The sequence below is a fragment of the Podarcis cretensis genome (genome assembly GCF_951804945.1).
Source record: "Podarcis cretensis genome assembly, chromosome: 8".
Taxonomy (NCBI): domain Eukaryota; kingdom Metazoa; phylum Chordata; class Lepidosauria; order Squamata; family Lacertidae; genus Podarcis; species Podarcis cretensis.
This window is the reverse complement of record NC_137177.1, coordinates 35,924,351-35,947,444: the sequence shown is the minus strand read 5'-3', so window position 1 is coordinate 35,947,444 and position 23,094 is coordinate 35,924,351. Positions and strand designations below refer to the sequence as shown.

Sequence of the window (23,094 nt, the reverse complement as noted above, 5' to 3'; positions counted from 1 at the left end):
CTCAGTTCCAGCAAATAGATTTTGTAAAATAGAAAATTAAGTTATAAGTAAGAAAAGGTCGAAATTTAAGGCAATAATATGTTTAAATTTAAGGTATGAGTAACTGATAAAAATTATCTTAAATTTAGAAGTATAATATTTGGAAATTACAAAATAAGGTATGAAACAAGGTAATAATTTGCTGATATTTTTAATATAAATAATGCAGGGTAAAGGAGATGTGAGGAAGTCCAGTTAGTTATATATAAAAAAATTGTATTGAATGGTTGGTTTTTTTCTTTTCCTTTTTTATTTTTTACTTCCTTCTTTCTATATTGGTTTTTGGTGTATTTGTTCTGGCTTTTTTGTGTACTATTTTTTGGTGAAGGGATCTTGTATGTATATTGTGTACTATGAAAATTTAATAAAATATTAAAAAAAAAAAATAAGGGAGAAGGGAGAGCTGGGGAAGGAGCTTGAAGTTTCCTGTAAGCATCTGGTGAATAGACTGAACATGGGTCACCAGGTCCCCCTATGGTGAGAGGCATTCTATTTCTATGTACATTACAGTAATCATTTCTAAATTTGTGCCTATGCATATAAATGAGGATACGTGAGTTCTATGCAAATATTTGTCCTCTGTTTGTGATGCATTTCATTGTTTCTGGTGAGGCACTGGTGTCCCCGCTAAACTTGGGAGATGATTCATCCACATCTGACTTGCTACCAGAAGCCACGTAGACTTTGCTGCAATGATGGGAAAGCCTCACTTCTTCTTTGGAGGTTCCCACTTGCATTTATGATAAAAAGAAACCTCGCATCTCAGCTAAGCCTTCCCAGCCAACAAACACCTCTATGTCGTCATCCTACTTGTTTCACAAACAAAGGAGGGCTGGCCTGATTCCTTGCTGCCAAGCCAGAAATCCCCCTGCAAAGGTCTAACGGGATCTGCCCTATATCTTCCATTGATCTGGGAATATAAACCACTTGTTACCTGACTGTGAATGCACTGGAATGCATTGTGTGGATTCTAGTAGCCAGTGCAACAGGTGCACAACCGGCATTATGTGTTCCAGTTTCAAGCCCTCATCAACAGAGGAGCATCCATTTTTTGCACCAACTGAAGTTTCTAAACCATCCTCAAAAATAACCGTACATGAAGCACATTACAGTAGTTGAACTTGGTTAGCACTGGTGAATGTTTAATTGAAGTCAGGTCCAGCCACTCTGGATACGGTCGTGCTTATGGCTCACAGCTAGCATAGCAGCACAAGTCAGTGAAAGTCGTCTCCCTGTCCCCATCCCAAAGCTGTGAACTTAGTCCTTCAGGGGGTATGTAACCTCATCAGCCAGCTCCCCAGCCCACATTACCTCCCATCTCATCTGGTTTAAATTTCAGCTTGCTCATCTTCCAAACAGCCTCCATACACCTGTCCAAGAAAAGCACAGATCCTTGGGACAGGGGGTGGGTGGGAAAGGGAGGTCAAGTTGTATGCCATTTGCATACCTGTGACTCAACACAGAGATCAAATCTCCAAATAACTTTTCCCAAATATTAAAGAGCAGGTGGGAAGAGACTTCTCTGTGTGAATCACAAAATGCTCTGTCCAGACAATCAGTGAGGTGTCAACTGGTTGTGCAGTGGCCTCGAAAAGGGCAAATGACATGATAATGGATAATTAGGGATATCGTTGAAAATAAAGCTGCTGCTATCATCATGCTGTGATACACATCTCAGGCGTGAACACATTTGGAATCCTGTGTACTGTTCTGAAGGATTTAACAATGCATTTGGATGGCATGCATACTTGTGGTATGACAATGTTAAAGTACATAAAGATTTTAAAAACCATATTGTCAGGAAAGCATTGTTTAATGTTTGGATAAGATACAAAGACCTACTGGAAAATAAAACCCCAAGGTGGTTGTCACCAATGGAAGCGAAAGCTTTTAAAAGACTTAATATGGAGTCCAAATGGCCAAAATATTGGGAAATTTTGGTCCAAGAAGGAGACAAATGGAAATTGCAGAGTTTTGAAAAATTAAAAGATAAAGTGCGAGACTGGCTTCATTATCATCATATAATGGGGGCTTTTAAATTAGACAAGAAAATTGGTTTCCAGGTGGAAAAATCAAAACTAGAAACAGAATTGCTAGAACCTAAAACTAAGATTTTGTCAAAGATGTATAACTTGCTGCTGAAATGGAATACGCAGGATGAAACGGTGAAGTCTGTTATGATTAAATGGGCACAGGATGTTGGACATAATATTATGTTTGCTGACTGGGAACAGTTATGGACCACCGGTATGAAATTTACGGCATGTAATGCCTTAAGAGAGAATATTACGAAAATGATGTATAGGTGGTACATGACCCCAGTCAAGCTTGCAAAAATTTATCACTTGCCCGATAATAAATGTTGGAAGTGTAAAGAGACTGAAGGTACATTCTTTCACCTTTGGTGAACATGCCCAGGCTTTCTGGGAAATGATTTATAATGAAATGAAAAAGGTATTTAAATATACCTTCTTGAAGAAACCAGAAGCCTTTCTCCTGGGCATGGTTGGCCAATTGGTGTCAAAGAAGGACAGAATCTTTTTTATGTATGCTACAACAGCAGCAAGAATACTGATTGCAAAATACTGGAAGACACAAGATTTACCCACTCTGGAAGAATGGCAGATGAAGATGATCGACTACATGGGATTGGCAGAAATGACCGGCAGAATCCGAGACCAGGGAAAAGAGTCGGCGGAAGAAGACTAGAAGAAATTTAAAGACTACTTGCAGAAATATTGTAAAATTAATGAATGTTAGATTGATGTTGGACTGAAATTAAGTGGTCACCAGCTGTAATGTAAAGACTGAGTAATAAGTTAAAATAAGTCATAATAAGTTATAATAAGGATTTGCTGAATCAAGAAATTGAATTGGAATACAAAAGGGGGAGGTGAGAGGAGGTCCGGGAAATAAGTTAATGGAATAAGTAATGAAAATTATATTTGTTTTGTTCTTTCTCTGTATTTTTGTCATTTTTTGTGCATTTTTCTTTTTTTTCTTTTTTGTCTTTCTCTGTTTGTGTTTTGTATTAACTTGGAAAAACTTAATAAATATTTATATTTAAAAAAAGGAATCCTGTGTACTGTTCTGGTCCCCTCACCTCGAAAAGGATGTTGTAGCATTGGAGAAGATTCAGAAAAGGGCAACCAGAATGATCAAGGGGATGGAGAGAGTCCCCTATGAAGGAAGATTGCAGTGCATGGGACTTTGTGACTTAGATAAGATGCAAGTAAGAGGTGACATGGTAGAAGTTTATAAAATTAGGCATGACACACCGGCTCCCTCGGCCAACAAAGCAAGATGAGCGCCACAACCCCAGAGTCAGTCACGACTGGACCTAATGGTCAGGAGTCCCTTTACCTTTACCTTTAAGAAAGTGGAGAGAGAAAAGTTTTTCTCTCTCCCTCATAACACTAGAACTTGTGGATATTCAATGAAGCTGAATGTTTGAAGATTCAGGGAGGACAAAAAGAAAGGACTTCTTCAGACAGTGCACAGTTAAACTATGGAACTTGCTCCCACAAGAGGTACTGACAGACCTGGATGGCTTTAAAAGATTATTGGACAAATTCATGTAGGAGAAGACGATCACTGGCTACTAGCCCTGTGGCTATGCTCTGCCTCCATGGGCGGAGGCAACAATGCTTCTGAAAATCAGTGGCTGGAAACCGTGGGGGGGGCTGTTGTGCTTGGATCCTTCTTGTGGGTTTTCCACAGGCATCTGGTTGGCCACTGTGAGAAGAGGATGCTGAACTGGACAGGTCACTGGCCTGATCCAGCAGGCTCTGCTTATGTTCTTATGAGATGGTTCATTCTGCCCTTTTTCAATCTGCATGTCTCTTCCCCCATTCGCCTTTCCCCAGCCACTCCATTGCATTCCCCTCCCTATTTGGTGTCCCCCCCCCTCTTTTTTCTAGTTTTCCCCCCTGATTTTTTGGCTCCGCTCCAAAAGACTGTGTTTGTCTCCATGGTCCACGACCAAGGAAGAGGAAGGAGCAGGCAATGTTTTCCGTCTGACACTTTTCTGCCGGCTGGTCCCTCGAAGCTTCTTCCCGCAGAGATGGGTGATGCACGTCACCATAGTTACAAAAGAAGCTTGTTTTTCCTGTAACAAGCTGTGAGAAATTGCATCACCTTTCCAGGCCAAGGTGGGTGGTTACAGCAGTGACTCATCTCTGCCCAGCCACTGGTGGATTATTTGATATTAAGAAGGAGCGGTTGAGGAGCCCAGAAGGGAATAAGAGGATATGAGATCCAAGAGCTGGACTGATTTTTAATCCAGCTCCTGACATGCAGCCATATATAACTCCATTCCATCCAAATTAGGAGGGGATGTGGAGGTGTTGAACAGGTGTCTGGAAGCAGTAATGGACTGCATGGGGGCTAAGAACTGAGGCTGAATGCTGATAAGATGGAAGTGCTGTGAGTGGGAGGTGTCCCAAGATGGAAGTGCATGGGTGGGTGGTCCCCATGTCCAGGAATTATGTGTACAGCCAGAGGCACCAACTTGAGCAGAAGATTGGGGGAGCCAACGATATTGTGTGTTTGTGCGACGCAGGAACGCAGGGAGGCGCCAGGGGAAGGAGCAGAACGCAGCAGCGGTGCACCTTCAATGACTGGCGGGTCCTCCTCTATGGCGTTCAGCCTGCTTCTCCTCCTACCACCACCAGCAGCCCAGGGCTGCTTCTCCCTCCCCTTAAAGGTAGTTCTTAGCCCTTGCTACCCACAGAAAGTAACAGCTTCTCCCAGCCTCTCACCCTGGGAGACCAACATTTCCCAGTCTCTCACCCAACATCCCTCCATGAACCATCAACCATCTCCATGGTGTCTCTTGATTGTTCTGTCCTCATGTTATCAGTATACTATGCTATCAAACATAATGCTGCATGTTGTCTGTGGCATATCACTGAACATAAGGCAAACCCTCAAGCAGCCCCTATTTACAAGGCACAGTCCCAATGTTCTGGCATCAATGCCCATGCTGTAAAATGTTCTTGTACATTCATTGCCATTTTTTCTATTCATTTATTTATATTTATTGCATTAAAAGACCACCTTTCTCTCCAAAGTGGCATACATGGTCCACCACCACCCCTTCTCAGTCCTGCAGCAACAAGGTAGGCTAGGCTGAGAGGCAGTGACTGGGTCACCCAGTGAGCTTCATGGCTGAGTAGGGAGTTGAATCCTGGTCTCCAAGGTCCCAATCCAGCACGCTAACCACTACGCCACACTGGCTCTCCATTTTCAGCCTCCCCCCCACCCCACCTGAACATCTAGCAGTTCAGTTTTGGAATACATAGGGAGTGGGGGATCTTGTAATTGCAAACATCTAGCCAAAATTTTCCCTCCCATTCCTGCTATTTAATATGCAATAGTAGGTAATCCTTAGTATGTATTTAACATAGCATGCAATGGTATATCATCCTTAATATATATTTGACATGCAATGATGTGTACTCCTTAGTATCCAATGCTTGTCATGCTCAAAGTCGCTGCATAGATTCCAGTTGCAGCTATTCTAGAAGTACAGCCAGATCCATTGTGACATCAAACATTCTTTTCAAGAAAGAGGAACTGTTACGGTACGGGCAGTTTACTAAGACACTGTGCTCCGGAAGTCAGGATGGGACAGGCTGTTACAGAGTAAATGAATACAATGCACAGCAGGCAGAGAAGAGATTGTGTAATGTGTGCAAGAGGGGAGAGTCAGGCAGTGATCCTTGATGGGTGAATAAGGGATGTTCCAGCTACGCCAGTGCTGTGTCCAAGAATCAAGGCAGAAGTAAATAACAAGGGCTTTGTTCTAAGATTAAAAAGTAACTGTCATTGCAAAACTCAACAAGTGTGCCCCAGCTTAGCGAGTCCCCATTGTTACTTCCCATCTCTTGTAATAGGCTGAATCCTTTCAGTTGGCTATTCCTTCCAACTGCCTTAAAAGGAGACTTAGGAGGAAACTGCATGTTAAATCACCATATTTCTCCCTCTCCATACTCTCACAACCCAGCACTACGAAAGATAATCCTTAGTCCATGCAGGTAGTTATTTAGCTTGGACAGGCCATCTCTCTGGTTCACTCTCTGTCTGAATGGTTGAGGGAGTTGGGTATATTTAGCCTGGAGAAGAGAAGATGGAGAGGTGATATGATAGCCATCTTCAAATATCTGAAGGGCTGTCACCCTGCTGCTCTGGAGGGTAGGACTACAACTAATGGATTCAAATTGCAATAGAGGAGGTTATAGCTAAGCATTAGGAAGAACCTTTGGACAGTAAGAGCTGTTTGATAGTGGAATGGGCTCCCTTGGTAGGCAGTGGACTCTCCTTCCTTGGAGGTTTTTAAACAGAGTTTGGATGGCCATCTGTCAGGGATTCTTTAGCTGTGATACCTGAATTGCAGGGGATGAACTAAATGACCGTTGGGGTCACTTCCATCTCTACAATTATGTGATTCTATGATCCAAGGAAGGTTCTGGTGTCGTCTGTAGTGCTGATGACACAGTGAAATCATCTGGCACAGCACAGCTCACCTGCCTCACTTTCCTACTCTGATGGAGCCGAATAAGAAACATCCCACGCACAGTCATCAGAAAGGTCATGAGTATAATGTTCTGTTCTTTCAACCAGCTTACAGAGAGATGTTAATCTGTATTCTCCCTTCCACAATGTTATGTACTGGGTTGAATAGGATACAAACTGCAGCAGTCTGATTGGCCCTAGAACAATAGGATCCAAAAGGCAGCAGCCTGATTGGTCCTAGAACAATAGGATTCAGAATGCAGCAGTCTGATTGGTCCTAGAACAATGCAGCAGTATGATTGGTTGGCAGGAACTACCCAATCATGCTCCAGATAAAAGTGAATCCACAACCTGATTGGCTTACAGTAGAATTCCGGAATTAGCCAATCATGTGCAGCCCATTGTGTAAATAATGTATATAAAGCAGATACCTTGAGGGGACTTTCATTCATTCCTCCTCACCACTATGAGCTGAATAAAGAGCATGAAATCACTTTGCGACTCTGAGTATATTTCACTGGCGACGAAGGTGGGATCCCGCTGAGCTGACTGCCACACACAGCACTGCAGCACCGCCACCTGCCGCATCGCTGCCTCACACCGTGTATCCAGGCTTCAGCTCCGGGACACAAGGAACTCAGAATGGCAACCAACAGCAGCTTTTCGCCGTTCAACCCAGCATCTGGAGACTGGGAAGCATACGCCTCCCGTTTCACCTTCCTCCTAGAAGCCAAAGGGGTCACCGATGAAGAAGACGCCAAGAAGAGGGCAATATTCTTCAGCGTCTGCGGAGAGGAGACGTTTGAAATCGCCCGGGCTCTCCTTGCGCCTGAAGACGTCGCTACTGTTCCATACAAAACAATAATGGAACAGCTGAAGGGGCACTTTTCGCCGCAGCCCTCAGTGGTGGCTCGTCGAAATGCCTTCTACGCAAAGCGGCAAGCCCCTGGGGAAACCATAACTGGGTTTGTGACCTCTCTCCGCCAAGCCGCCCGGTTCTGCAACTTCTCAGAGCTGGAGAACATGCTTCGTGACCGCCTCGTCGGTGGCCTGAGGGATGAGAAGCTGCAACGACGCCTCTACGCTAAGAAGGACCTAACGTTCCAGGTCGCTCTGGAGGAGGCCCTGGCAACGGAAGCTGCCGAGAGGTCGACGCAAGAGGCACGGCCGAGCCAGCCATCCCAACCGAGGGTCCACCATGAAGACCTCACCGACGACTCAGGATCCAACAGGGAGGAGGTGCACCGAGTACAGCAGCGCACTCAAGCAGCCCACATACCACAGCTGCCTCGACGAGGAGGGAACTGCGCAAGCTGTGGAGAAAGTCACGAGAGGAGGACCTGCCGTTTCCGCAACGCAGAGTGCAGGCAGTGCAGAAAATCGGGACACATCGCCCGGGTGTGTCGGGCTCGGCCCACCCGACGCCAGGCATCAGATGACCAATCCAAGAGCCCCAGGTCCCGGGGCCCAACGCACCAAGGCAACTCGACTGAGCTCACGGACTTCCAGGTATACCAGTTGCCCCACCCCAACGTAGAGAAAATTTATGTTGACGTACAGATAGAGGGGGCCCCATGCCGCATGGAGCTTGACACGTATTCAACTCTATCCATAATCTCGGCAAGGACCTTAAGGAAACTGTGTCCTACTGGGGGTCCCAAACTCAGGCCGGCCCCATTCACCCTCTGGGACTTCCAGAAACGTAAGGTCCCCACAATGGGGGTGGGGACCTTCAGGGTGCAATACCGAGGGCGGACACGGCAACTGGAATTGCTGGTGGTCAAGGGCCCCTACATTAGCTTACTGGGATTGGCATGGTTTGGACCACTGGGGCTAGCCGTCACCGGGGTGAACCACACTAGCTTACAAGTGGACGTGGACGCCATATGCAAGGAATTTCCGGGGGTTTTTGATGGGAAATTGGGACAGTATACGGGCCCCCCCATTGCTCTACAGCTTGACCCCACAGTACGACCGGTCAGGCTCAAGGCCCGCCGGGTCCCGTTCGCCCTGAAACCCCATATAGACGAGGAATTGGACCGGCTTGTGGAGCAAGGAGTGCTGGAGCCGGTGCCTAATGCCCCCTGGGAAACCCCAATTGTCACACCCGTCAAGCCTAATGGTTCAGTCCGCATCTGCGCAGACTACAAATGTACCATAAACAAGGCCCTTACGGCCCATGCATACCCAGTGCCAGTGGTCAGCCATGTTCTTGCCACCCTGGCTGGGTCGAAAATTTTTGGCAAGCTGGACTTGGCCCAAGCATATCAACAGCTGCCAGTAGATGAGGCCACAGCAGAGGCACAGACGATTGTGACGCACAGAGGAGCATTCAGGGTAAAGCGGCTGCAATTCGGTATCAGCGTGGCACCAGGCATATTCCAGAATCTAATGGACTCTCTACTTAAAGGGATTCCTGGCGTCACCCCCTTCTTCGATGATGTGTTGATTGCCGGGCCCACACCAGAGGAGTTTGAGGACCGCCTCTGCACCGTTCTGCACCGTTTCCAAACGGCGGGTCTCAAGGTGAAGCGGGAAAAATGTCTACTAGGAGTGCCTCAGGTGGACTTTCTGGGATTTATGGTGGACGCAGAAGGGGTCCACCCGACTGGGGACAAGGTACGGGCCATTTGTGATGCCCCAGCGCCCAAGAACAAGACTGAACTTCAGGCCTTCTTGGGACTATTGAACTTTTACCATTCCTTCCTTCCCCACAAGGCGGCGGTAGCGGAGCCCCTACACAGACTCCTGGACAAGCGGGCCCCTTGGGTGTGGGGCCAGCGCCAGGAGGCCGCATTCCAGGCAGTCAAGGACTTGCTTGTCTCAAACTCGGTCTTGGCACACTTCGACGAGAGGCTGTCGGTGGTGCTAGCATGCGACGCCTCGCCCTATGGAATTGGCGCTGTCCTGGGACACCAACTCCTGGATGGAAGAGAGGTACCAGTGGCATACTTTTCCCAGACACTCAATGCAACCGAGCGGAACTACTCGCAAATCGACAAGGAGGGTCTGGCAATCGTGAAGGGAGTAAAAAAATTCCATGATTTCTTGTACGGGCGGCCCTTCACCGTGGTGACTGACCACAAGATGGAATGTTGGTCCATGTGGTTTGCAAATGCAGTTGGTTTTAATGCGTCAGGAATGGAACAGCTGCTGCCTGTTTTGCATTTGAAAGAATCTCATTCCAGTGAAATTCATGCACATTGCTGTGTTTCATCATTTAACATGTGCTACGTATATGAGATATATTATGATCCCTTGTCAGAATATCCTAGGTTTCTTAACTCAGACGAAAAAAAAGCTGCATTCAAATTGTTGTTCATTCGCACCCCAATGTTGCTCTGTTTACACTTCAGATTCCATTTGTTTTTCCCCAACTATTTCATTCATGACAGATTCTGAAGATATGCCTGGTTTAGATTTTAAAACTCCAACAACATTCACTTCCGGAACGCAGGCTCCCCCTCCTTCCCTGAACTGAAGGTGACATCACTGGTGACTATGAGAGAACAATAGGCCTAGGCCAGCCTTGGTCTGGATCTGGGGCATGGAAGGCTCAGAAACCTGTCTTGCTCTCTGTGCTGAGTCGATAGAAAGCTGTGGCTTTCTATGTTCCCTCCTAGAAACCTAATGAGGGAGGAAGATATGCTCCATATGAATAGATGTGTAAATAAAACCAATATTACAAAGACACCACAGTCCCCACTGATCTTCATTCTAAAGAAACTGAAAGGAAACTGATTCAAGTGTTACGGAACATAGTTTTGTTAGCTCTTAAAAAACGATGTGGGCCACCAGTTTGCTGGCCTTAATCTTTAAAGCCCCTAAATGGCTTGAGAATAGAGTGACTAGGTCCCACAAAGACCTGCCTTTCTCAGAGGACTCCCACACATGTTTTTTGAACTAAGGTGGATGGCAAAAAGAAGTGTTACCTCTGGAAAGATGTTCCCCTGGCCACATTCCTGATGACTTCCAGAAAGAGGCTGAAAACATAGTCAATCTCTTCCGCTTTTAATGTGGCTGCTGTTTTGATGCTGTTATTGGGGGTCTTAACTGATTAACTTTCCATTTTGTTGTTTTATTGCTTTTGTGGGACTAAGTCAAAGAAGCTCGGTGGTAAGAGCATCACACTTTGCATGCAGAAGGTCCCAGGTTCAGCTGCCAAGAAAATCCTGGGAAGACTCCCAACTAAGATCTTAATATTAGTTTTCTGATATATCCCCTCCCCACTGATCTTCCAGGATGAGAAGAGGTCTGAAGAGGGTGGAGCAGAGACAGCTGTGTCAGCAGAGTTCCAAATTGCATGGGAAGGACCCACAGGAGGAGGAGATTTAGGCAGCTGTGGGAAGGTGGGGATCTTCAGCCTCCACAATGGCTTCATAGGAGCAAGACCTACTGAGAAGAGTTGTTGTGCTCATTTGGCCTGGCTTTCCTGAGCTGACCTGGTTTCTGCTAATAAAGAGTTAACATCACATACTGCGTGTGATTTATTGCTGGCTGGCTCCCTGACAGTTGAATGCCTGTGGGTAGTCCCAAAACAGAGTCTGTTTCAACAAAAATTAAGGAAAGAGTGAAGATGGCGAACGTAGTCATGAATTTAGCCCAGAGCAGCAGAGTGAAATTGACAGCTTAAAAATGGCTATCTGGGATCTTGAACATCCAGTGGAGAATAGGAGGATCAGCTTTGGGCAACTGGCACACGTGAGACTTGCCCTTGCTCTGGAGTTGCTTGTTTCCTGTTGGTTTCGCTTGTTTGTTATATCATACTTTGGGTTCAGTGTTTCCACTTGCTGGAAATCACAGAGGGGACAACGCCCTTGACACCCAGCCATAGTTTTATTATACGTTTAATGGTCTTCTTGTTATAATTTTGAGGATCCTTTGGGTGGATTATAAATTAAATAAGGGTGTTCCAGAACCAGAGTTACTAAAAAACATCTGCTCCTCCAACTTCAATTTGTTTAAAAGCAGTTCCTTTCAAGCCCAAAGTCTCCCATGCAGCCCTTGGAGTACCCTTAAATCCTTTGTGAGCAAGAGACGTGCTGATTCAATTAAAATGTATAAAGGGAGCATGATGCTGACAAATTCAGTTGAATGATCAGCCTTGAGAGACAGGATGGAGTTATCTTCCAGGGGTTTGCTTTTTGTTACATGGCATCCCAATCTCCGCGAGTCGTGCAAGATTCTGGGAGTTCCAGGTCGTGTTCAGGGTCGTGTTTCCATTGTGAATTCAGGGCAGAGTGGAGTCTGTAGCACTTTAAGATATATGGTTTATTTTACACCTATATATGCCTAAAGTCTTCCAAGGATGGGGTGCAGAACATTATACCCCAATAGTGTCTCTCCTTGCCCCTCTCATAGTTCAGCAGCTGAGGTTTAAAGCAGCTGCCAGACATGGCTGCTAGTCTCTCAGTGCAGTCTCCTCTAGCCAGAGCCAAGATGGTTTTGCCCTGCCCAGCAGCTCATGGAAGTTTGGGTTTGTTCTCCTTCTTCCTCCCAACACATCCTTCACCAAAAACCCAGCCCTCCTGCAAAACAACACTCCTTTTCAATCACCTCTCACACACTCATTGCCTTGGCAACATCTGTTTGGTACTAACCTGCGCAACTTCTTTGGTGTTATGGGTACCTGACCATCATTTCATAATGGCCTACATTCAACCACCCCAGCCAGACAAATTTGCACAAGCTAAACCCAGGAATTTCCATAGGCACAGTTCAGGAAAACTGCTGCAGCCTGTATTTATCCCTTCAGTGTCCCAAATATTAGCTATATTCAGACATTCATTCATTTCTTGGGTTTAGCATACCTATCAATTGCCCTGGAAAACCTGGGACATCCCATTTTTTCTTATGAGACCACGGTGGCCATTTTGAGTGCCTTACTGTCACGTGATTTGGGGCCGAGATCTTGCCCCGGAAAAAGTGGTTTTCCAGTTCCATGATCTCATGTGGCGCCCCAAAGGCAAGTGGAACATCCTCTCAGAGGACCATTTGGCCTATGTAAGCAGACTCACTCAGTGCCTGACTTCATCATCCTCATTTTCACCAGTGCTATATAGCAATATTGTTATTACAGTCGCCAGCCTGGCTGCTGAGCTTGCTGGATCAGAGCAGAATACATTTGGGGGTTTGGGGAGGCAGTCCAGCAGCTTTTGAACTTTCATTAACATAAGCTCACTGATTTCTGTAGCAATATTGTTGCTAGATCAGAGCAAAATGCACTTAGGGGAGATTGGGGGCAGTCCAGCTTCTTCTGAAGGGTGATTACAATAAGTGCTGGTGGGCGTGAACTTTTACTTTTTGCTTTTTCACCATAAATATAAATCTTGATTAAACCTCAAGTGTGGAATTGTTCAAACTTTTGGAGTTACGAAGCAACGTTTACTCCTTTGAGCATCAGATACACCTGGCTATTTTATGCCTGGAAATCAGTAGAGAAACATGTTCCATCCCTTCAGCAGAAACAACTCAGTCGGGGATAATTTGATTGTCCTCTATTTTCTGGCTTTCTGACACTTCCCAATTGATTGTGTTTCCTTGGGCAGCGGTGGTTTAACTCTATGCCGGTTGGTTTATCTTGTTAACTAGCACTTGCTTGGGGATCAGACTGTCCTCAGCAAATGCCGCCGTAAGACCTGCCTGGTGAGTCATGCATCCTCTTGTCTCCTGCGTGAACCCCAGCCCTTCCATCCTAAGCTCAGGTTGTATATATGTGTAAATAAAACCACATATCCTGAAGATACCACAGCCTCCATTGACCCGCATTCCAAAGTAAATGAAGCCTGGGAAAAGCACATGGAACTCCCAGAGTCTCTCACCACATGGAGGTTAGGGTGGTGTGTAACAATGCATTGAGATGCAGTATGGAGTAGTGGTTAGAGCACTGCACTGAGACCTGGGAGACCAGGGTTCAAATCCCCACTCAGCCATGAAGCTCACTGGGTGACCTTGGGCCAGTCACTGCCTCTCAGCCTAACCTACCTCCCTAGGTTGTTGTGGGGATTAAATGAGGAGGGAGGAGAGCCATGTACACCACCTTAAGTGCCTAGGAGAAAAAGGTGAGCTATAAATGCAGTGAGATAAATAATAAATACATTGGGCTGTATTTGGCAGATTAGTGTCTGCAATGTGGCATTTTAATATTTTGCTTTATCTTTGTCCTTGTTGTTACCTACCCTGGGGTCTCGCAACAAACGGTGGGATATAAGTTTGCTGCTTTCTTTTTTAAGGTTTATTACATTTTCTCAGAAATATAGTCATACCTTGGTTTTCGAACAGCTTAGTTCTTGAATGTTTTGGCTCCCGAACGGCACAAACCCAGAAGTGACTGTTCTGGTTTGCGAACTATTTTTGGAAGCTGAACATCCGACGGGGCTTCCGCGGCTTCTGATTGGCTGCAGAAGCTGAAAATCAGAAGCTGCACTTTGGTTTTCTAGTGTTTTGGAATTCAAATGGACTTCTGGAATGGATTTCATGTGTCTTCCAAGGTACAACTGTAGCATTATAAAAATGAAATAAACCATGTAGAAAACAACCAGCAACTGTGTTACAATTATGGTAATGCAAGTAGGCAGATCCAGACTTGATTTTGCACATTTTAGTCAAAGGAAGGGACCAATAACCAGAGTGTCTAATACAGCTGTAGAAGCAGGAAATCGCAACCAGGCAGCCTCATCACATTGAGGCATGTGTTGCTGGAGGTGGAGGGTTTGCAGTGCACGATTCTTGCTGATGAAACATATGAAAGGGAGCCATGTAACACTGAAGTGGCCATGTTTCATTACCCCTTCAGCATCCTCTGTGGATGGGTTAAGTGGACGACGCAATATCCCACACTTTCTTAAGCCACCTTTCACAAGATGAACAGGTAGGAGACTTCTGGAATCCCTTTTCTTTTGCTTTCCTTTGACACGTTTATTGAGTTTTTAAAAACTACAGTGTACAAATGAGACAAACAATAAAGAAACAAAGAATGATGACTGTGTGGAGCACATAGTTTCAGTTGGAATGAACAGAAGGCTTACAGTTGCATCATAATAAAACAATAGATGCTGGGGGGAAAGTCTTGGATGCTACAAAGGTAGATTCTTATTCACCAGGGTTTTTTAAACAGAGGTTGGATTCTTTAGCTGTGTTTCCTGCATTGCATAGGGTTAGACTAGATGATCCTTGGGATCCCTTCCAGCCCTATGATTATATGATGCTATGATTCTATGAAGGGACATTTTAGAAGTCAGAGTAACATATCAATAAGGCAGCCTCACCGCACAGCGCCACTTGTTGTTGGGGGCCTAAGCTGTCAGTGCACTCGTTGCATTTATAAAGCATCTAATCGGAAACCATACATCCTCAAAATGGTCTCATTCCCTAACCCCTCTTAGAACCCTCCTCTGTTGGGTTAAACACTCGGACAAGGCCATGTCCTGCACCTTCTCAAACCAATAGGGACGCCATGCAGACTCCCAGCATTGGGAGATTTTGAATCTGGCTGCAGGCGGCAGCAAAGCAAGCAACTCCTTCTTTTATATGGGTGGAATTTGAGACACTTTCCATGGCTTAGCAATCTCAGTTCGGTCTGCAGCTAACAGCAGCACTACCAACTCTTTGTGCACAAAAGGGGGGGGGGTTAACTCTCTTTCAGTGACTAGGAGTGCCAAGACTGGATCAGGAGTGAAGGTTTGGTTTGTTATTGTGGAGAGATCCGCAAATATAGATCACCAATAAGATGTTAGTTTTTCACACCCTCTCCCTGCCCCCCACGTATGGGGAAAAGTGCCCTTATTACCACAAGCTCTCCAACATAGTGGCATGAGATAAGTTGTTTTTTAATAAACAGGCAATAAAAGAAGAAATATCAGCTTGCAAAGCAGGGAGGGGGAATCAGCTCTGCAAGCAGTTATGGTGAAGATAACCATGAGGACTAGCTTCCAGAAGCCCAACCTAGTGGAAATATTCTCTGCCTTCAGTAGGCACATGACAGGACATCATTCCGTAACAAACAACTCCTTTGTGCAGGAAGTGACACCATCCTAATGTGTCAAAAAAGTGGTGTGGAATTGTGCAATTTGCCTGTTTTTCACAATCACACTCCGCTCCAATGAAGTAAACATAGAGCTCAGTTGCCTCTTTGTGGAGCCCTGAAAAGGAGTGCAAGCTGGCAAGACCTGAGCCCATTTCAGATGAGAGGTGTGGAGCTATCAGTGGAGAAGAAAACTCAAGCCCCCCTCCCAACCCCACCCCTCACCATCCAAGTGTCCCTTCTAAAGCTGGGAAGAGAGTCTACACACCTGGAAGCCATTCTCCCACTTCCACCTTCCAAGCGTGGATATCTCTGCATATGTCATCAAAACACTCCTTGAATATAGTACTTTGGTCAAATCAATCCCCAACAATATGACCTGTTCAGGCAATTCCAAGTTTTGAAGAACATAAGAAGAGCCTGCAGGATCAGGCCAATGGCCCATCCATTCCAGCACTCTGTTCTCGCAGTGGCCAACCAGATGCCCCAATGGGAAACCTGCAAACAGGATTTGAGCACAAGAGCCCTCTTCCCCCCTGTGGTTTCCAGCATCTGGCATTCAGAGGCATTTACTGCCTCAAACAATGGAGTCATATCATATAATCATCATGGCTAGTAGCTATCAATAGACTTTTCCTCCATGAATTAGTCTACTTCATCCTCACATCCTTGTGGGAGGGAGGGTTATTGATTTGTTTCATCTTTGCTCTTGTTTTTATTATGTACTTTGTGGGGGGCGTTTCTGTGAACTCTCGTGAGATCTGCCCCGACAGCAGTATACAATTTAATAAATCAATTTAAAAAAATAAAAAAATGGAAGGGAGGCAACTGGGTTTACTTTCAGGCAACCTGTTTATTTATTGAGAATTTTGTCCCCTTTTTTGTACAACATATGTAGCAGGTTAAACAACACTGGCTTATTTATAAAACTAAATTCTGATTTGTTTGTGGGGAGGTTATACAACGTCTCATCAAGCATTTGGTATCCCACAGTTCCCAGTGCATTTTCCTGTCACTTTCCGTATGGCAAAAACTTCAGGGGGGGGTTATTTTATTTTTATTTTTTGGAGCAGGGGAGCAAGTTGGCTGCCCAAGAGCACCAAATTAGCTTTAATTGTACAACAAGAATTTGCCAGCATGTGATTGAAACCCACACAGAAATAGTGACAGTGAAGCTTCCAAAGCCCCGTGCATGTAGAACCTACCAAGCTCCAAATTCCCTCCATTCTGACCACTGGAGCATCTTTGGATCTGTACTTTGAGCAGGTACCATTGTTGAGCTTTTAAGCTCTCCCCCTCGCTGGGGTGGGCAGCATGGCCTTCTCAATGTGCTTGCTCTGGAAGCCAAGGGATGCTCATGTGAGATTTCGCAGGAACTTGGATGGCCCTGCAAAATCTCAAGGGAGCATCCCAGAACTGATGCGCTGAGCACCCGCCCCCCAGCAAGGCAGAGAGCTGAAAATGTCTTTCCATGCTAGGAAATGCCAGTCAAAAAGAGCTTTCAAGATTGTTTGCACTTAACTTGCATATTTTCAACCAGCCAGCCTTCAATCACATAAGGTTGAAATCCCTCTAGTTAAAGGGACGTAAGGTGTTGTCATATTGTAATGAAACCTAGATACTATTTTCTACTGCTCAGCTCAGCTGCTTCGAGCATGGTACTGAAAATGCCAAGGTCATGGGTTCGATCCCCATATGGGCCACCTATATATTCCTACATTGCAGGGGTTGGACTAGAACATAGAATCATAGAATCATAAAATCATAGAGTTGGAAGAAACCACAAGGGCCATCGAGTCCAACCCCCTGCCAAGCAGGAAACACCATCAGAGCACTCCTGACATATGGTTGTCAAGCCTCTGCTTAAAGACCTCCAAAGAAGGAGACTCCACCACACTCCTTGGCAGCAAATTCCACTGTTGAACAGCTCTTACTGTCAGGAAGTTCTTCCTAATGTTTAGGTGGAATCTTCTTTCTTGTAGTTTGGATCCATTGCTCCGTGTCCGCTTCTCTGGAGCAGCAGAAAACAACCTTTCTCCCTCCTCTATGTGACATCCCTTTATATATATATAGATGCCTCTGGGAGTCTCTTCCAACTCTACAATTCCATGATTCTATCATTTTAATAGAAATAAGTTAATCTTTGACTTGTTGCAAGCACTGAAGGATGCCAAAGACAGGGACCTAGAATGCATTCCAACTTTCCTTACCCCCCACCCCTTCCCGGGTCTCGTGGCTCTTTAAGAAGTCCTCCATGCCAAACTGATGTCCCTCTTGCTTTGGCAGAAGCTGCCCTGCTGTTCAGCATTCTGTGGCCGACTCCTTCCCCCAAGCAAGTTGCAATTTGGGAGCTTTCTGGGGCAGCACAACAACAGCTCTGACGCTAAGGAGAGATTGCAGGGAACCTAACACACAGTTCCGAATCAATTTTATCAAGTGAGTCTCTTGACGATTTTTCATAATCATCTGCACACTTCAATTTTATTTTATTTTATAAACTACTCCTGATCCCCCTTGCTAACAGAGCAGGGTCAGTGGGCAGTACCTCCCCTTTGGGGGCTGTGGGATTGTCTGGGGGGGACACTAAGAGCCAAAAGGGTAGCAGGGGGCTCCTGCAGGTGTAAATGACTATCAGACTGGATCTGTTGACTGAATTAAACAAAATGGTTTTAATTGGATTTTGAATAAATGTGCAATTAATTGTGACTGCTTTGAATTTTATTGTGCTGTTATCTTCCTTTGTGGGCCATGCAAACTATTATGAATTATGTTTTTTAACAGCGTATGGCAAGGGGCACTGGGGGTGAGTTTATGGAACCAAGAGGACAGTGGCCCAAAAACGTTTGGGGACCACTAGTCTAAATCCTAATAGATCTTGCTGGGCTGCACAGTCAGGCCCAGTCACACCTTTCTGCCCCCCACCTCCTGAAGATCACCCATGCGGCTGTCTCTGCTCTGACAGTTTCTGAGCCGTCTCTGCCTGACAGCAAAGGTGATGGAGATTGCCACACCGCCTGCACATTGCAAAGCCCCTATAAAGCTGTGAAGCTTGGGGAAGTTGAGGCAGGGGCTGCCTCTCCCAGCCCTGCGTGGCATGTGTGTGTGAGTGTGCCAGCCACACAGTTCCTTCCTTCCTGAGAGACACTGTTGGGCAGATAACGCCTTTGGAGAAGCATTTTGCAATTACCTTGCTGAGAGGGCGAGAGAGAGGAGCGGAGTAACGGCAGTCCTTGAGCTGGGAAGCAGAATTTTGTGTGTTTCCCCCACTCTCTCTTTACAAACTTATTGAGAGGAGGCAGCACATTGGCAGGTGATTCCACTCCAATCTCCAGCATCGCCATTTCCCAGAATGAACAGAGAGTCAGTGGAAAATAAGCAGAGGTAAGTTCTGGGGATCCCAGATTTTTTTTATTTTTTAATTGCTTGCCACTCAGTGCATGGGGCCATGTGCTCAGTTGGGTCGTCAGATTATGACTGTGTTTTGCCCTGTCCAGGGTCTGCTGTGTTAGAAAATGTCGTCCTAAATATGTTCTGGGGCTCACGGGGCATTATTACCCCTTCTTCCTCTGTTAGGTGGTAGTTGTGTGTGCCAGTTGTGGGTGGGAATGCCCAGCCAAAGAAGAATGGCCAGCTGGCATTTTGGTGCTGGGTAATGCTGACATGTAGAGCTAAACATTGTACCAGGAGATAGTTGGAATTCTGCTCCAGATATGTGGAACACAGATCAGCTCTGCTTGTGATGGAAACGTCTCCAGAATGAAGTTGTGGGGTAGAGATCAGAAGAATGGTCTTGCTAGGTCACAGAACTGTCTAGTCCAGACCCCTCAGCACCCACAAGTAAGGCTTGAGGGGATGACCATTTCCCCCTTTGTCCCCATTGTCTGGCATTAAGGCAGAGTGCCCCAGCACATGGAGGTTCCATTTAGACTCCATGGCTAATAGGGAACAAAAGTGGGATCTCCACGCCTTCCTCCTGGGCATTGTGGACCAAAAGGTGTTAAAGAAGGATAGAACTTTTTTTATGTATGCAACTACAGCAGCAAGAATACTCATTGCAAAATATTGGAAGATACAAGACCTTCCCACGCTGGAAGAGTGGCAGACGCAGTTGATGGACTATATGGAACTGGCTGAAATGACTGGCAGAATCCGAGATCTGGGAGAAGAGACAATGGAAGAGGACTGGAAGAAATTTAAGGACTATTTACAAAAACATTATAAGTTGTATGAATGTTAAGAATCTGCATGACTTGGAAATTTTAGCTCCTGCAATTAGATTAGGAAAATAGAAAGTTAAGTTATAAGTAAGAAAAAGTTGAAATTTAAAGTTATTTTATGTATTTTTTTTTATAATAATATTTATTAAATTTTGTATAACCAATAAAAAAACATACATAATAACATAATATTTTCCATTATCCACATTTCATTCTCATCTTTGGACTTCCTCACATCTCTTGTTCCTGCTTTCTAAACATAAATTTTACCAGCAAATTATTAACTTGATTTAATTCATATAAAATAATTTTCCAATATTTAATATCTCAAATTTTGGGATTTAACATACACTTATTAAAGCTTAATCATAAAATATTACTTATCCCAAATTTATCTTTTCATCTTCCAATTGAATTTAGATTTATATTCTTTATAACTAGTTTGTTGAAGCCATGTTTTTACTAATCTTACATCTTTCTTAACAATCATACAATTTACAATATTTTTGTAGATAGTCCTTGAATTTCTTCCAGTCTTCCTCCACCAGTTCTTCTCCCAGGTCTCGGATTCTGCCCGTCATCTCCGCCAGTTCCATATAGTCTATCAGTTGCATCTGCCATTCTTCCAGTGTGGGTAGTTCTTGAGTTTTCCAGCTTTTAGCGATGAGTATCCTTGCTGCTGTTGTAGCGTACATAAAAAAGGTTCGATCCTTCTTTTGCACACTCTGACCAACAATGCCCAAGAGAAAAGCCTCTGGTTTCTTAAGGAAGGTATACTTAAATACCTTTTTCAGTTCATTGTAAATCATTTCCCAGAAAGCCTTCACTCTAGGGCAAGTCCACCAGAGGTGAAAGAATGTTCCTTCAGCTTGTTTACACTTCCAACATTTATTATCAGACACATGGTATATCTTTGCGAGCTTGACTGGGGTCATGTACCACCTGTAAATCATTTTCATGATATTTTCTTTCAAGGCATTACATGCCGTAAATCTCAAACCTGTAGTCCATAACTTTTCCCAGTCAGCAAACATGATGTTGTACCCTATGTCCTGTGCCCATTTTATCATGGCTGATTTGACCGTTTCATCCTGTGTATTCCATTTTAACAGCAAATTATACATTCTTGAAAGTATCTTAGAGCTGGGTTCTAACAGTTCAGTTTCTAACTTTGATTTTTCCACCTGGAATCCTACCTTTTTATCCAACTTAAAAACTTCTTTAATCTGAGCATAATGTAGCCAATCTCGCACTTTATCTTTTATTTTGTCCATACTCTGCAACCTCCAGTTATCTCCATCTTTTTCTATTATTTCCCAATATTTCGGCCATTTGGCCTCCATATTGAGTTTTTTCACAGCCTTAGCCTCCATTGGTGATAACCACCTTGGGGTCTTGTTTTCCAATAAGTCTTTATATTTCAACCAGACATTAAATACGGCTTTTCTGACAACATGGTTCTTAAAGTTCTTATGTATTTTGGCCTTGTCATACCATAGATATGCATGCCACCCAAACGCATTGTTGAATCCTTCCAAATCTAAAACATCAGTGTTCTCGAGAAGTAGCCAGTCTTTCAACCAGCAGAAAGCTGCTGATTCATGATACAACTTTAGGTCCGGCAGGGCAAATCCCCCTCTTTCTTTAGCGTCAGTTAATATCTTAAACTTAATTCTGGGCTTTTTGCCCTGCCAGACAAATCTTGAAATATCTCTCTGCCACCTCCCAAAACACTCCATTTTGTCCACAATCTGCAAAGTTTGAAACAAAAATAACATTTTTGGCAATACATTCATCTTAATTGCAGCAATACGTCCTGTCAAAGAAAGTTTCAGTCTTGACCAAACATCTAAATCCCTTTTAATTTCAGACCAACATTTTTCATAATTGTCTTTAAATAAGTTCCTGTTCTTCGCTGTTATATTTACCCCTAGGTATCTCACTTTTTTAACCACATTTAATTCTGTCTCTTTCTGAAACCTTTCTGATTATTTTATGTATTATCTTAAGGTATAAATATTTGACAAAAGGTACTTTAAATTTAGAAGTAAAACACTCTGAAAGATATAAATAAGATACGAAACAAGGTAATAATTTGCTGATATGTTTATTGTAAAGAACGCAGGGTGAGGGAGATGTGGGGAAGTCCAATTAGTAACTTAAAAATGTATTTTGAAAGTTGGATTGTTTTTCTTTCTTTCTTTTTTCTGGTTTGTCCTTCTTTTTCTTTTCTGTAAACTGAAAATGTAATAAAAATTTTAATAAAAACAAAAACAAAAGTGGGATCTCCAACCAAATGTTGGGGTGTACCTCCTTTGCCCCCAAACAGGAGTTTGATTGCTGTTAAATCCTACACTTGCATTATGTTGGGAACAGAGAGAGGCCAGTGCTGTATCTAGCGCTTGCTCGGGAACAGAAGAAGAGGAAAACACACAACTAGGAAAGACAAAAATGGCAGGAAAGCAGCAGGCATGCCCTGGACAGATCACTTATTCCCACCAGTGAAGGATTTTACCAATGGGATGAGGGAGGAATCTGATTCCATTCTCACTTAAAGGCAAAGCTCCCTAATTCACCCTTTACGAAATGAAGCTGCCCTTTGAAATGGGCACTTCTCCGAATCTTGCAATGTCATTCTCCAGCCAAGTAATGTGTGCAAAAATGCATATTCTGGGATAAAATACATTGAAATGTATATATCAGTGAAAATAACAGACAGAAATGCATGCTATAATAAGGAGAAATTTTTTTGCAAGAATGTGTAGATTGGGGAAAACCATGTGCACATTAGGAGAAATTCACACTAAAGCGCTGGCGTATTTCCACGAGGACATTTTGTATTAAAAAAACCCAAATCGCAAGCTGATGCATGGAAAATTTAGAGAACTGAACTTAAGACTGGGAAAACAAGACACTGAGATGATCCGAAACTGACTGACTTGTCCCTCTGTAGATGCCACCCACCCATGAAGGGAGCCAATGACTGCTCACAACATCAGCCACCATTCCAGAAACCAGCCACTTGTCATGGTTGTGGGGTACCCAGTGGCGTAGCGTGGGGGGTGCAGGGGGGCCGGCCGCACCGGGCGCAACATCTGGGGGGGGCGCGCTCGCCGCCTCCGGAGTCGCCGAAGAGCCTCGGGCGCAGGCTGTAGCAGAGCCCCATGTCTCGCGGAACCGACAAGCTGTGCGCGCGTCCGGGCTGAAGGCGTCCGGCAGGCAGCGGCTTTCAGCGCTCGCCGCGGTCCCCGCGCGTCAGGGCCGCGGAGGGCGCGCCAGGCAGCCCCTCCTCACAGCCCC

At 44.7% G+C, this 23,094-nt stretch overlaps 1 protein-coding gene and 1 long non-coding RNA gene across 4 annotated transcripts in view; both read left to right on the top strand.

The window, feature by feature from the left end:
- Window positions 1-5,601: 5,601 nt before the first annotated feature.
- LOC307222914 lies at window positions 5,602-11,027 on the top strand. The gene is made up of 2 exons (XR_013841898.1): window positions 5,602-5,824; window positions 10,797-11,027. It is a non-coding gene; the product is annotated as an uncharacterized lncRNA (long non-coding RNA).
- A 6,872-nt stretch (window positions 11,028-17,899) lies between these two features.
- Window positions 17,900-23,094, top strand: part of CSF3R (colony stimulating factor 3 receptor) — a 29,980-nt gene continuing 24,785 nt past the window's right edge. For 2 of the 3 annotated variants that reach the window (XM_079988207.1, XM_079988204.1), the window contains exon 1: window positions 18,434-18,958. The gene's annotated coding sequence lies outside the window, so the exon portion shown is untranslated. Of the gene's footprint in view, window positions 18,014-18,433; window positions 18,959-23,094 lie in introns of those variants that run through there. The other variant, XM_079988205.1, reaches the window with a different exon arrangement.